This window comes from Somniosus microcephalus, chromosome 15 (genome assembly GCF_052327205.1).
Source record: "Somniosus microcephalus isolate GS21.2 chromosome 15, FLI_Smic_1.0, whole genome shotgun sequence".
NCBI lineage: Eukaryota > Metazoa > Chordata > Chondrichthyes > Squaliformes > Somniosidae > Somniosus > Somniosus microcephalus.
The window spans coordinates 79,242,820-79,258,898 of record NC_141001.1 but is presented as its reverse complement, the minus strand read 5'-3'; positions in this window follow the sequence as shown (position 1 = coordinate 79,258,898).

The window sequence follows — 16,079 nt, the reverse complement described above, 5'->3', positions numbered from 1 at the left end:
CACACTTACCTCTTCACTTATGCACCCATCACTCACCTGAACACCGGACAGCTCGAACCCTCCAAGTCCTTCAGCCCGACGGCCCGCCTTGCTAACTTGGCATGGTTTGGAGCCATTGGGAATCTCACACTTCAGGAATAAAAATAGGGATTAGGCTAAAAACTGCCTGTTAACTACCTGTTAACAGGCAGTTAATTGGCACTAATCCCCTTCCCTCCTCGGGGAGGCGGGTCCCAGCACAGGTCAGGTATCCGCCTCCTTTGAAACTGGCATGGAGGCAGGTTGGGGGCGGGATGGGTTCGTGCCCCCCGATTTCGAGATTTTAACCCCCACACGCCTCCAATCCCACCTCCACGGCCCAATGAAAATCCTGCCCATGGTATCAGCAGCAGATAGTCTGTGGCAGGGGTGGAGACGGGCGATATTACGATGGTGGAAGTATATACAAAACCCTCATCCATGTTTTGTTAACTCCAGACTCGGCTATTCCAATACTCTTCTGGCTGGTCTCCCATTTTTGACCCTCCAAAAAATGTGAACTGATCCAGAACTCTGCTGCAAACTTGCCCTCCCATTTGGAGAACCCAGGCAAAATGGAGACGGCGACAGTGATGGCGGCAACGGTGCGTTTATTCCTCTACACAATTTTCAGGGCTCTACTGCCCCATTTACCCCAGGCAGAAGGCCTCAAAATTCAGCCCAATATTTCAAATTAATGCAAGGTTAATGACCGGTCTCTATGGGCTGGATTTTCAATGAGAAGTCGGGTAGGAGGCGGGACTGCAACTTTTGGGGTTGTAGTCCCGCCTCCATCAAGTTCTAGCCAACCCACGCGATTTAGATTTGATTGACCTTGTTGAGCCTGCCCAGTGGGCTCAGCAGGCCAATTAAGGGCAACCTGGCAACAGCTGACGTCACAGATTGATATTTCATCTGTCAAGACCTTTTGACAGATGAAATATCAGCGTTTCACAGCTGTTTGAAGCTGTCAAACACTGACAATCTGTACTACAAGTTAATTCCTTCCTCTCAGGATGAATTAGAGTTCTCCCCGGAACAGAAGCTGAGTGCTGCAATTTTTGACAGCTTGCAGCCATTCTGCTTTCTGTGCCGGTGAGATGAGGGACTCCCGATACCTGAAGGAAGGAAGGCTGCAAAGTTAAGTAAAGGTATGTAAAACTTCTTTAAACACTTTACACACATCAAACACACTTACCTTTGGACTCATGCACCCATCACTCACCTGAACACCGGACATCTCGACCCCTCCAAGCCCTTCATCCCGACGGTCTGCCTCCTCTAACTTGCCGTGGTCTGGAGCCATCGGGAATCCCACACTTCAACATTAAAAATAGGGATTAGGCTAAGAACTGCCTGTTAACTACCTGTTAACAGGCAGTTAATTGGCACTAATCCCCTTCCCGACTCGGGGAGGCGGGTCCCAGTGCGGGGCGGGTACCCGCCTCCTTTGAAACTGGCGCGGAGGCGGGTTGGGTGCGGGATGGGGTCAGGACCCCCAATTTCAGGATTTTAACCCTCCGTATGCCTCCAATCCCACCTCCACGGCCCAATGAAAATCCTGCCCTACAGATTCGCGTATAAACATTTGCCTTTTGTTTGCTATTTGATGCAACTTTTAAAGAAGCAATTAAAAAATGTAGGATCCCTCACGTATCTTTCTATTTCTTCTCTTCCCCTCTGTAACACGTTCAAAGCTTAACAAGTGACCTTCTCACAGACCTTGCCAATGGTGCATTGAACACTTCACTCATCCTTTGACATTCCTTTCCTCCCTCAGTGGAAGGACCTCACTTCTACTTGCCAACTCCCCCAGGGAGCTAAGATAGATGTTCACCACATGGGGTATTAGAGTGAGATAAGCCATACTCCTCCTCAATGCCACACACCATCAGTAAATACATGACACCACCAGTCTGTTACAATTTTAAATTTATCTATGTGGCACAACAGCTTTAACTGATCCTTCACAAGATTGATGTGAGTATGTATCTAGCACTAGATGTGTGCTAATGTCTTCATAGTAGAATTTCCTTAGTAACTGATAGTGTCTAATGCCTGCATTAGATTAGAGTACAAATGTTGTATGTGGCTCGGGAAGTCCCCTGACCACATATGGCATGCCTCAAGAAGAAAGATGAATCATTTCACATGGCTGATTTTGTGCCTGGTTAACTTGCGCAGTATTGCACGTAGAAAAGGCTACACACAGACTATTCAGATTTTAAAGAGCTATGGTAAGTTTAACAATATTTGGCACGAACATGCATTGCGAAATGAAGAAGCTAAAAGCTATCAAAGTGGTAAATACATTTTTAAAAACTTGATTCTCATTCTTTGCAAAAAAAACTGTTTATAAGAATAGCAAAATCTTACATAATTTCAGAAATTTGAAAACTAGATAGCAACAGATAGAAATGGTGATCATATGGTTTAAGTGACAAAGCGAAAATAGGTAACAATATTTGTACAATCTGGGAGTGTGGTTTGAGTTGCAAATTAACCTGGAGTCTCAGCCCACTTAAAATATTAATAACATTATTTTTTTGCCAATTTCCACCAATAATTTCTCAGATATTTTTGGTGATGAATCAGTAAAAAAAAAAGTTTGCTCCTGAATTTGAGAGTTAATTTTTTTTCCAGATGCAGAGATGCATGCACATCACATCCTTGACATTAGCATGCACGTTGCATGGTGTACATGCAATGCTGAGGTCACTGATATGCTGCACATGCACCATGGACCTGATTTTGGCAGGAAAAGAAACAAATATGATGCAATGTAGATGTTTTCTGCTGTGGGGATGGTACTCTCTATACTGCAACAAATGTCAATCTTTGACTCTTAGTTAGGAATGGAGCAAGGGCAACAGTACAGTTACACAGTTACCACACTGATAGTCCTCTTGAAGGTTGAGGTAATCAATTATGAACTGAATTAGGTCACACCTCAACACACTGTTTACTAAAAGCAATATTGCAACTGTCCCCTTGTGCACAATCTCCAACATTTTTTATTATCCCACCATCATATTGGCAGGTAAATGACTACAACCAGAAGAATAAACATAGCTTCTTCATTAAAAAAATCTTGATGGTGAGCCACATAAAATTTTGTCTGTAACCTGTGTAAATATCTGAGTCATAATCATTTAGCTTGAAGGTACCTTTTTTACACCCTTGCTGTTTTCTTGGGTTTTAGTAATGCTCAAAATAAAAATGGAATTTACCGAGGTTTTTGGGGCTAATTTTTCCCAATGATTTCCTCCCTGTTTTTACCCTAAAAATAAAACCTGAAATAAAATGAAATAAAAATTAAGTTTTTAAATTGGAATAAAAACTAACTTTAATGGTCCTTAGGTATATGATGCACTACATTTAAATTCATGCTAAGAGGTGACCATAGTGACATTAGATGACTATGTTGAATTTTTCCATCACCTTCTTATTGTATTATGAGCTGCAAGATAGAAGATATCATTCTGCCTCCAAAGAAGCATAGTCCTTTAATTGTTTTTTTAATTCTCAGCAAATTCTGTCTCCAATTCTCCCCTCTCCTTTTCTCCTGACTGATTGGCAGAATGTTGTTCTGTGATGACCACTCACCCCCTAGTACCTTGCCTAAGTGCCATTATTCTTCTGTGAGACGCTGCACAGACTTTTGGCAAGGGGGGAACTGTATAACAAAGACTGATCCTGTCCACATTCACCATTTAAATGTGTATTCCCAGCAGGGATTGGTGGAAACCAATAAGGAGGTGGAACCCCAGGCAAATAATCCCTCTCTCAGCCGGGGCATTAAAGTCTAATTTTGATATGCCTATTTCTCGTCCAGCTGTGATCCACTGACTTAGTTTAGAGCTATGCTTTGGGGCATTCCTGACCTGTATAGTTCAGCTACTCTCTGGATAGAATACCTAGCCATCAAAGGTGCCCCTTAACTGTAATATTCATTCGCTGTTTTGGCCATCTCCTTGCTCACCATTTCAAACTACGCCAACATTCCTGTGTTTCTCTTCAGTTCTCTTTTCCTTAGGGTCAAACATGTCCTGGAAGAACTGAAGAGTGATTAGTACTGGGAGCAGTCCTGCATTATAGCACAGGAGGCGGAAGGGGAGTGAGTGCCAAATTTAAACCTCAATGACTAAGATAAAATGCAAAGCTAATGTTACAAAAAAAAAGCCTTCAAATTTTTTATTTCCACACCACAGAAAATCATTCTGGAAGTGTAATTAATCCTTGCTTACCTGATATGCCTATACTTGTCAGTGGGAATTAACTGTCACTCTTGGCAGATTTAGATGAGAAAATATGAGGTACCAAAGTGTCTAACACTGATGTGTTATTTTTTTCCTCACTCATTTTTTCCTCTTGTGAAGGCATTGACTCCTTGTTGGAGCACAGTTGCCTAATTGCCAGTTCCTCCTCAGTACCAAATGGCCATTATTCATCTGTGAATCTTAGCAGCAAGTATTGGCAGGCTATTCAAGCATTGGGCCCATCACAGCTGTGTCCGATCCTGTCCTCATCTAACATTCACACACGTACAGTTTCAGCAGGAGTCACTGGATAACAATCAAGAGTGGGAAATAAAAAGAGAAAAAGCTGGAAACACTCAACAGATCAGACAACATCTGCGGGAGAGAGAAACATAGGTCTGGATTTTCATTGAGGAGTCAGGTAGGAGGCGGGACTACAACTTTTGGGGTTGTAGCCCCGCCTCCATCGAGTTCTAGCCAACCCACATGATTTTGACTTGATTGACCTTGTTGAGCCTGCCCAGCGGGCTCAGCAGGCCAATTAAGGGCCAACCGGCAACAGGTGACGTCACAGATTGAAATTTCATCTGCCAAGACCTTTTGACAGATGAAATATCAGCGTTTCACAGCTGTTTGAAGCTGTCAAACACTGACAATCTGTACTCTAAGTTAATTCCTTCCTGTCAGGATGATTTAGAGTTCGCCCCAGAACAGAAAGCTGAATGCTGCAATTTTTGACAGCTCGCAGCCATTCTGCTTTCTGTGCCTGTGAGATGAGGGACTCCCGAGACCTGAAGGAAGGAAGGCTGTAAAGGTAAGTAAAGGTTAGTAGAACTTCTTTAAACACTTTACACACACCAAATGCACTTACCTTTGCACTCATGCACCCATCACTCACCTGAACACCGGACATCTCGACCCCTCCAAGCCCTTCATCCCGATGGTCCGACTCCTCTAACTTGCCGTGGTTTGAAGCCGTCGGGAATCCCACACTTCAACATTAAAAATAGGGATTAGGCTAAAAACTGCCTGTTAACTACCTGTTAACAGGCAGTTATTTGGCACTAATCCCCTTCCCGCCTCGGGGAGTCGGGTCCCAGTGCGTGGCGGGTACCCGCCTCCTTTGAAACTGGCATGGAGGCGGGTTGGGGGCCGGATGGGGTCGGGACACCCGATTTTGGGATTTTAATCCCACACATGCCTCCAATCCCGCCTCCATGGCCCAATGAAAATCCTGCCCATAAGGTTAATGTATCAGGTCGATGGCCTTATATCTGATGAAACACCATCCACCTGAAATGTTAACCCTATGTTTCTCTCTCCACAAATGCTGCCTGATCTGCTGAGTGTTTTGAGAATTTTCTGTTTTTATTTCATATTTCTAGCATCTACAGTATTTTGCTTTTAGATATATTGAAGTATCTGCCTAGCCTTTAGTAATACAGGAAACTCTTTGGTATCCGGCACCGACAGGACCGGCGTGTTGCCGGTTGATCAAAAATTCCGGATGACGGAGAGGGTTATCTACCGAGGCTATTTTTAACAAAGAAAAATTAAAAAAATCAAGAAATGTGCAGTATAGAGTAATTGGGTACTCACCTACAGAATGTTGTGTTAAATGGATGGTGGAAGATGCTTGATTAAGTACAGTACTGCCAGTTGAGGGTGATACAATGCAATGACTACCAGCAGCATGGGAGACACACAGTACCCCTGTAAAATGGCGGATCAGAAGAGACTACCAGCAGCGCGGGAGAGTCAGACTTCTGTTACAGGGGTTTTGAGGTGTTCTGACTCCCGACAGCGCCAAGAAGCCGAGTAGTGGCAGTTTGGGGAACTACCCCTACTGACTAAATCGGCCACCGCGGGAGACTCGGACTCAGACTCGGCAACATTGCCGGTTATTGAGGTGTTGTTTTCGGAGTGAGAATTTTGCTGGTTAATAGAGAATTCCGGATATTTTAGGTGCCGTTTAAACGAGAGTTTCCTGTATTATGCAGTTCATATGATACAAAGGCATGTGGTGGAGAGCATGTAAACCTGAAGGATTTTCTTTCTGTCTCATGCTGAGATCTCATACCCTCTCCAATTAAGGGCAGTTTTGCCAGTGTCTCCAATAATAAGCAGAGATAATGTTCATGTTTGCCTACAGCTCATTTTTACATGTTGGCGTAGGCACACTCAGTACCCAGTTAAGATCTAGGCATGCATTCCAGTGGTGTTGCTTCAGCAAAGACCCTGATACCCATCCCGATCAGTTCAAGAATTGAACCTGGGACTTAGGATGGTGTTTACAATATACAAAAAGATTCTTTTTTCCTTCCAGAACACATCACACATGAATGCCTTTCGAATATTTGATGCACATCAATATGCCAGTCTTCAGGACATAACTGAGGAACCATTAATTCTGTCTGTAAAGTCAGCCCAATTTGCCCATGACCCTGTTACGTAATGTGACTATGGCACCGGACATTGCTTCTGAATCATTTTAGAAATGACTGACCTCACAGATATTGCATGTAAACACCTCCAGAAAATATTGGCCAAGCACTCAGTTTATCAAAAAAAAATTCTCAATAACGTCACAAAACCAGAAACTTGGAACATTTTAGATTAATATATAAAATACCATCTAAAATGTTTAATAGGAGCTCTCAAATAGCAGAATAAAAAAATGTACAGAAATGTAGATAATGTGTGTGGTGTTCCATAAACATACCAAGGTTTCGGCCTTTTAGTTTACTTTTGTAATTTTGGTTTGAATGTATTGGTGAAGCAAACTTCTGAAATATAAATATTACCTCCGATCATTTTGTGAAGACTGCAGTGGCTTATTTACATTCTCGCCTTTCAGTCTATCCAGCCAATGCACAGGACATAGCCCAGCATTCAATACATTCAATTAACAAAGAATTGTACCATATTTTGTAACCCAGTAGTACATACTGTACCTTGTGGAACAAAAACATTATTTACCAAATTGGAAATATAAAAATATAATCAACTATTGGCAGTTAATCCAGGGTTTACACACATTTCATTTGGTTTGAATTCAAGACCGATACTTAATATTAAGAAACTAATGGGGAAAAATTCAGTATCGACCATTTTGTGTCGCTAACCTCTTTAGCGTCCGGTGCTAATTAGCGCCGGCAACCGCAAAATTGAGCGCGGGTAGGCCTCAGAGCGGCGGCGGTGGGAATCCGAGCGGCAGCGACCTATTAAAGGTAAGCCCGAGGCGCGGGTAGGCGTACCAATTTCCAATCTCAGAGGGAGAGAAGTAAAAAGTAATCGAGGTGTGATGTCACCACAAAGCAGGTAAGTGATTGGTTGGTGAGTATTTCTCTCTTTTTTAAAACTTTAACTCTGTGGTTTATAGTTTTTAAGGTCTCTGTGGTGTCGCGGGACAGTTTGTAAACCAGGGCCCTTAAATATATCATTTAACTGTAGTGAAATTGGTGGGATTCATTTGTTTAATTTAATTGTAATTAATTAAAGGGTAAGTCATGGCAGGACAGCCCGGTGCCGTGGTATGCTCCTCCTGCGCTTTGTGGGAACTCAGGGACACTTCCTGTGTCCCTGACAACCATGTGTGCAGTAAGTGTGTCCAGCTGCAGCTACTGGCAGACCGCATTACGGTGCTGGAGCAACGATTGGATACATACTGGACCATTCGCGATGCTGAGGACGTCGTGAATAGCATGTTTGATCAGTTGGTCACACTGCAGGTAAAGTTGGCACAGGCAGAGAGGGAACGGGTGACCAACAGGCAGAGTAGTAGGCGCAGGCAGGAAGTGCAGGGGTCCCCTGTGGCCATCCCCCTCTCAAAAAGATATACTGCTTTGGATACTGATGTGGGGGATGGCTTACCAGGGGAAGGTAGCAGCAGCCAACTTCCTGGCACCAGGGGTGGTTCTGCTGCACAGGATGGGAGGAAAAAGACTGGGAGAGCAATAGTGATAGGGGATTCTATTGTAAGGGGAATAGATAGGCGTTTCTGCGGCCGCAAATGAGACTCCAGGATGGTGTGTTGCCTCCCTGGTGCAAGGGTCAAGGATGTCTCGGAGCGGCTGCAGAACATTTTGGAAGAGGAGGGTGAACAGCCAGTTGTCATGGTGCATATAGGTACCAAAGATATATGTAAAAACCGGGATGAGGTCCTAAAAGCTGAATATAGGGAGTTAGGAGGTAAATTAAAAAATAGGACCTCAAAGGTAGTAATCTCAGGATTGCTACCAGTGCCACGTGCTAGTCACAGTAGAAATAGAAAGATATTTCAGATGAATACGTGGCTAGAGGAATGGTGCAAGGGGGAGGGATTCAAATTTCTGGGACATTGGAACCGGTTCTGGGGGAGGTGGGACCAGTACAAAATGGACGGTTTGCACCTGGGCAGGGCCAGGACCGATGTCCTAGGGGGAGTGTTTGCTAATGCTCTGGAGGAGGGTTTAAACTAAAATGACAGGGGGTTGGGAACCTGAGCGGAGAGACAGAGGAAAGGGAAACAAGGATAAAAGCAAAAGACAGGAAGGAGAAAAACAAAAGTGGCAGGCAGACAAATCAAGGGTTTAAATCAGACATGGCCACAGTAAATAATAATTCTAAAAGATCTAAAAGTGTTAAAAAAACAAGCCTGAAGGCTTTGTGTCTTAATGCAAGCAGCATTCATAATAAGGTGGATGAATTAGCTACGCAAATAGAGGTAAACAAATATGATATGATTGGGATTACGGTAACATGGCTCCAGGGTGGCCAAGGCTGGGAACTCAATATCCCGGGATATTCAATATTCAGGAAAGATAGACAAAAATGAAATGGAGGTGGGGTAGCATTGCTGGTTAAAGAGGGGATTAATACACTTGAAAGGAAGGATATTAGCTCTGATGATGTGGAATCTGTATGGGTAGAGCTGAAAAATACCAAGGGGCAGAAAACGTTAGTAGGAGTGGTATATAGACCTCCAAACAGTAATGCGGAGGTCGGGGATGGCATCAAATGGGAAATTAGAGAAAAGTGCAATAAGGGCACAGCAGTTATCATGGGTGACTTTAATCTACATATAGATTGGGCTAACCAAATTAGTAATAATACTGTGGAGGAGGAATTCCTGGAGTGTATACGGGATGGTTTCCTGGACCAATATGTCGAGGAACCAACTAGAGATCAGGCCATCTTAGACTGGGTATTATGTAATGAGAAAGGATTAATTAGCAATCTTGTTATGCGAGGGCCCTTGGGGCAGAGCGATCATAATATGATAGAATTCTTCATTAAGATGGAGAGTGAAATAGTTGACTCAGAGACTAGGGTCCTGAATTTAAATAAAGGAGACTACAATGGTATGAGGTGCGAGTTGGGTAGGATTGATTGGGGAATGACACTCAAAGGGTTGACGGTGGATGGGCAATGGCAAACATTCAAAGATCGCATGGATGAACTACAAAATTTGTTCATCCCAATTTGGCATAAAAATAAAACAAAGTAGGTGACTCAACCGTGGCTAACAAGGGAAATTAGGGATAGCATAAGATCCAAGGAGAGGACATATAAATTGGCCAGAAAAAGCAGTAAACCTGAGGATTGGGAGCAGTTTAGGATTCAACAAAGGAGGACAAAGGGATTAATTAAAAGGGGGAAAATAGAGTATGAGAGTAAGCTTTCAGGGAACATAAAAACTGACTGTAAAAGCTTTTATAGATATGTGAAGAGAAAAAGATTGGTGAAGTCAAGCGTAGGTCCCTTGCAGTCAGAATCAGGGGAATTTATAATGGGGAACAAAGAAATGGCAGACCAATTAAATACATACTTTGTTTCTGTCTTCACAAAGGAGGACACAAATAACCTCCCAAAGATGTCGGGGAACATAGGGTCTAATGACAGGGAGGAACTGATAAAAATCAGTATTTGTAGGGAAATGGTGTTAGGGAAATTGATGGGATTGAAGGCCGATAAATCCCCAGGGCCTGATCATCTACATCCTAGGGTATTAAGGAAGTGGCCCTAGAAATAGTAGACGCATTGCGGGTCATCTTCCAAAATTCGATAGACTCTGTAACAGTACCCATTGATTGGCGGGTAGCTAATGTTACCCCACTGTTCAAAAAGGGTGGTAGAGTGAAAACAGGGAATTACAGACTGGTAAGCCTGACATCAGTAGTGGGGAAAATGCTAGAGTCCATTTTAAAGGATGTAATAGCAGAACACTTGGAAAAAAGTGACCGGATCAGAAAAAGTCAACATGGATTTATAAAAGGTAAATCGTGCTTGACTAATCGATTGGAATTTTTTGAGGATGTAACTGGTAAAATAGATAAGGGAGAACCAGTGGATGTGGTGTATTTGGATTTTCAAAAGGCTTTCGATAAGGTCCCGCATAAGAGATTATCGTGTAAAATTAAGGCACCTGGGATTGGGGGCAAGGTATTGACTTGGATAGCGAACTGGTTGGCAGACAGAAAGCAAAGAGTTGCAATAAACGGCTCTTTTTCCGAGTGGCAGGCAGTGACTAGTGGGGTACCGCAGGGATCGGTCATTGGACCCCGGCTATTCACAATATATATTAATGATCTGGATGAGGGAACTAGATGTTATATCCCCATGTTTGCAGATGACACAAAGCTGGGTGGGCGTGTGTGCTCTGAGGAGGATGCCGAGAAACTCCAGGATGATTTGGACAGGTTGGGTGATTGGGCAGAAGCATGGCAGATGCAATATAACGTGGATAAATGCGAGGTTATCCACTTTGGTGTCAAAAACAGGAAGGCAGATTATTATCTGAATGGCAATAGATTGGGAGAAGGGGAAGTGCAACGAGACCTGGGTGCCCTTGTGCACCAGTTGCTGAATGTAAGCATGCAGGTGCAGCAGGTGTTTAAGAAGGCAAATGGTATGTTGGCCTTCATAGCGAGAGGGTTTGAGTACAGGAACAAGGATGTCTTGCTGCAGTTGTACAGGACCTTGGTGAGACCACACCTTGAGTATTGTGTGCAGTTTTGGTTGCCATATCTGAGGAAGGATGTTGTTGCCATGGAGGGAGTGCAGCGAAGATTCACCAGTCTGATACCTGGGATAGCAGGAATGACGTATGAGAAAAGATTGGGTCGATTGGGCTTGTACTCGATGGAGTTTAGAAGAATGAGAGGGGATCTCATTGAAACTTATAAAATTCTGACAGGACTGGACAGACTAGATGCTGGAAGGATATTCCTGATAGTCGGGGAGTCCAGAACCAGGTGTCACAGTCTAAGGATAAGGGGTAGGCCATTTAGGACAGAGATGAGGAGGAATTTCTTCACCCAGAGAGTGGTGAAACGGTGTAATTCTCTACCACAAAAGGCAGTAGAGGCCAATTCATTAAATATATTCAAGAAGGAGTTGGATATATTTCTTAAAGCTAGGGGGAACAAGGGATATGGAGAGAAGGCAGGAACAGGGTACTGAATTTGGACGTTCAGCCATGATCTCATTGAATGGCGGAGCAGGCTCGAGGGGCCGAATGGCCTACTCCTGCTCCTATCTTCTATGTTGCTATGTTTCTATGTTTTAGCGCCCCAAGCGGGAAGTGGAGTGCTAAATCAAGTACTTCACTTCCTTCATAGAGCGCTAACCCCGAATATTGGGTTTGTGCATTCTGCAATGTTACGCACTGGGCCATGTAGCGCTGCCATATGGAAGGGCTCTTTCCCTCATTAAAGGGGAGGACCCAGGCCCACAACTCTGCAGGGCCCTATCAGGAGCACCAGGGAGCGGGGTTTCGTACCAGCAGCCCGGCACTCAAGAGAAGTGCCGCGCTACCAGATCGCGGCACAGACCCCGTGTTCAAAGACGCAATGGGCCGCGACAAGCCGATTTTTTCCACCCGCCCACCACCTCCCCTTAGTTAGCCCCCCACAAGCCTTCTGCTGTTCCGTTCCCGCCCCCGAATCTGTCGCTGTCATTGCCTGGTGCAGATTCAGGCGGCGTGGGCCAATTTTGCAGGCGGGGCGAAAACGGGGTGCTGCGCACGGTGGTGACGTCGTCATCGCTTGTGCAGCGGAGCGAGGCGCTACTGGTTACTGCTGCCGCTAAACTCCTGCTGAACTTAGCAGGATCGTTAGCGGCGCCGCGCCCGAGCGAAAAGTCGTTTGCGCCCCAGGGGTGCTAACGAGAGGCGCAAATGCACCGAATTTCTAGCCCATGACAGTGCTGCTGTAAAACTGATTTAAATGCAGTGTTTTTGTGCAGTAAATAGTGGGATCGCTGAGCATCACTCTTGCCCCCAGCTTGGAGTCTTGGCAATAGTGCACATTTAGATTTAATATGACATGTGCAATGAGGTTTGTCAATTATGTCACTAGTATGGGAATCCTAGCTTGACGTGGAAGGGGGAATATATGAGGAGAACTTCCAGTCCAACTTGGTACATAAAAACTTTATGGGATGCAAGTTAATGTCATGGAGACCTTTGGGGGTGAAATTGGCCATCGGCAGTTGTGCAGAATAGGCGCTAGTGAATCATAAGAACATAAGACCTAGGAGGAGGAGTAAGCCATTAGGCCCTTCGAGCTTGCTCTGCCATTCAATGAGATCATCAGAAGTCAATGAAAAAGAAAATTGGACGTGTTATAAAATGGGCTGATGATTCGTTTCACTCGATTTGCGCTACAGGAAACTCTTTGGTATCCGGCACCGATGGGAGCGGGATGGTGCCGGTGGATTAATAATTCTGGATGATGGAGAGGGTTATCTACCGAGGCTATTTTTAACAAATAAAAATTAAAAAAATCAAGAAATGTGCAGTATACCGTAACTGGGTACTCACCTGCAGAATGTTGTGTTAAATGGATGATGGAAGATGCTTGATTGCCAGTCGAGGGTAATCCATAACTCTTTAATTACTTAACAGTAAAACAAAACTTACAGTAAACAACTGTATACAGTACTGTAGTTGACTGTACACTTATTCCAAGTCCTTTTGCTTGGACCAACTTTTGGGAATTCCATAATGCAAGATGGGGGAGATAATTCACGATAAAGGTGGAGAGACACACAGAAAAATGGCGGATCGGAAGAGACTACCGGCAGCGTGGGAGACATACAGTAAAATGGCGGATCGGAAGAGACTACTGGCAGCGCAGAAGAGTCAGACTCCTGTTATTGAGGTGTTCGGACTTCCGACAGCGCCAAGAAGCCTAGTAGCGGCAGTTTGGAGAACTACCCCCACTGACTAACTCGACCACCGCGGGAGACTCGGACTCGGGCTCGGCAACATTTCCGGTTATTGAGGTGTTGTTTTCGGAGTATGAATTTTGCTGGTTAATAGAGAATTCCGGATATTTAAGTGCCGTTTAAACGAGAGTTTCCTGTACTACCAAAGACCAATTTCACACCCTTGGTGCCTCAGTCGCCCAGTTCCCCCGGGTGTGAGATTAATACATGACAAACAAACAGCTTCAACCGGGAAGGAAAATAAAAATAAATTCAAAATGTGGCTCAATCCGCACTCATGTCTCAGCCAAGCCCAGATGTGACAGGAAGCAAGGTGACAAGGATCAATATAAGTTACAATCTGTAACATCAGGATTTGAGACAAGTGGATTAGTTAGCGTCAGTTCCTGAAAATGAAGAGAGTCCTCAACCTTACAAATGAATAATGGTTTCTCCTTGTTACCTGCGCGCTAGGTCGTTTTGTCGCCATTTATTTCTTTCTGCCAACTTTGTCAAGTATTTGCTGATCAAATATATATTTCACTGCTAATTTGTGCCATTTTCATCCTGAAGTATGGCTCTCATGATTGATGGATGATATCAATGATAACAGCAGGCATTTTAATCACAATACCGTCTGCTATGATAGACGACTTGTCTGTTTAATTGAATTGTTATTTGACAGTGTGTGTCATCTCTGGTTCTTGCTATTGGTCTCAGGGCATAAGGCCTGTTATAGGAAGACAGACCAGTTTTATTTATTTTAAATGAACCATGCCTTGATTTTAATGGAAAACTGTCATGTGTTGCTGTTAATTGAAACTCAAATGTACTCACATGATTCAGTGGTCGGAAGACAAATGCAGCCTCTCGCTTAGGTACACGACAGCAAAGAGTAATCCAAATTTCAGGGAAAGAAAAAGAATGTCTACATGGTTATAGTTTAAATTTGCATATAATTTGGAAAGCCTATACTAAGTTTCCTTCTCCTGTGCTCCCAGCTCAGAGCTTTGCCCCAGGAGCGCACATCGTAAATCCGCAGACCTTGATTTCCCTCTCCATTATAGACGGCCACATGATTTTTGATATGCGCTCCTGCCAGGCAAGTTTTATGCTGCGAGTGCAAGAACAGAAAGCTTACCCCATTCCAAAAAAATATAAATCAATTTAAAATGAGTTTCTGTGTTACTTGGGTTTAGAGGGATAGAATATAAAAGCAAAGAGATCGTGCTGGAACTTTATAAATCACTGGTTAGGCCTCAGCTAGAGTATTGTGGACAACTCTGAGCATCACACTTCAGGAAAGATATAAATGCCTTAGAAAGGGTACAGAGGAGGTTTACCAGGCTGTTACATAGAAACATGGAAGATAGGAGCAGGAGTAGGCCATTCGGCCCCTCGAGCCTTTCCGCCATTCAATGAGATCATGGCTGATCATCCAAATTCAGTACCCTGTCCCTGCCTTCTCCCCATATCCCTTGATCCCTTTAGCCTTAAGAAATAGGGATGAGGGACTTCAGTTATGAGGAGAGATTGGCAAAGTTAGGACTGTTTTCCTTGGAATAGAGAAGGTTAAGAGATTTTCATAATGATGAGAGGATTTAATAGATTAGATAGAGACAAAATTTCACTCTGGCAAGTGGGTCAATAACTAGAGCTCATTTAAAAAAATGTTTTTTAATTCGTTCATTGGATCTGGGCATCGCGGGCAAGGCCAACATTAATTACCCATCCCCATCCCTAGTTGCCGTTGAGAAGGTGGTGGTGAGCCACCTTCTTGAACCGCGGCAGTCCGTGTGGTGAAGGTATTCCCACAGTGCTGTTAGGGAGGGAGTTCCAGGATTTTGACCCAGTGATGATAAAGGATCGACAATATAAGTCAGGATTGTAATGTATGTAATGCATATATACCTTAAGGGAGAGAACTACTTTTACAGCTCCTGTAAACTGTAGTACCGGCAGTGACCACACCTGTATATAAACCCTGAGTAGTGATCTGTAGTTAGTTCTAGAGTAACACTCATTCAGTAAACACCAGTTGATCGTTCCCTGCAGTCTGTTGTCTGATTATTGAAGGACACAACATTAAGATACACGGATATAACATTGGCGACGACGCAGAATCGAACCTACCTGCAACTCTGCATCACCTCCCAGGGATTCGCTCCTGGCGAACAGTGGAAGGAGGTCGAGTCCAGAAGCATGGGCGTCGACCACGGGCAACCACCCAGTCATCCAGCGGAGATTTGAGCATCGCAGGGGAGGCTGTCGAGAGCCAGGCTTGGCTTTCCAGTCACGGTGGTCCAGCGAAACGGGCTGGCAACAGGTACTGCGCAGACCCTTCCAGGACAGCGGCGGCAAGAGCCGACCGAGCGGCACAGAAAAAGGCCGAGCAGCGTCGACGGGGGAGAGAGAGAGGGTAGAGCGCACAGGGCGCAGCCGGTGTTCAGGACCAAGTGGCGTCAACGGGGAGAGAGACGAGAGAGAGCAGAGAGCAGCCGGTGTTCAAGGGCTGAGCAGCGTCAACGGGGGAGAGAGGCGCGCAGGAAAACATGAGGCTCTGCCATTGCCACGAGGACCGCAGAGAGCGGTATTGGCAGCAGCGCAGGAGCA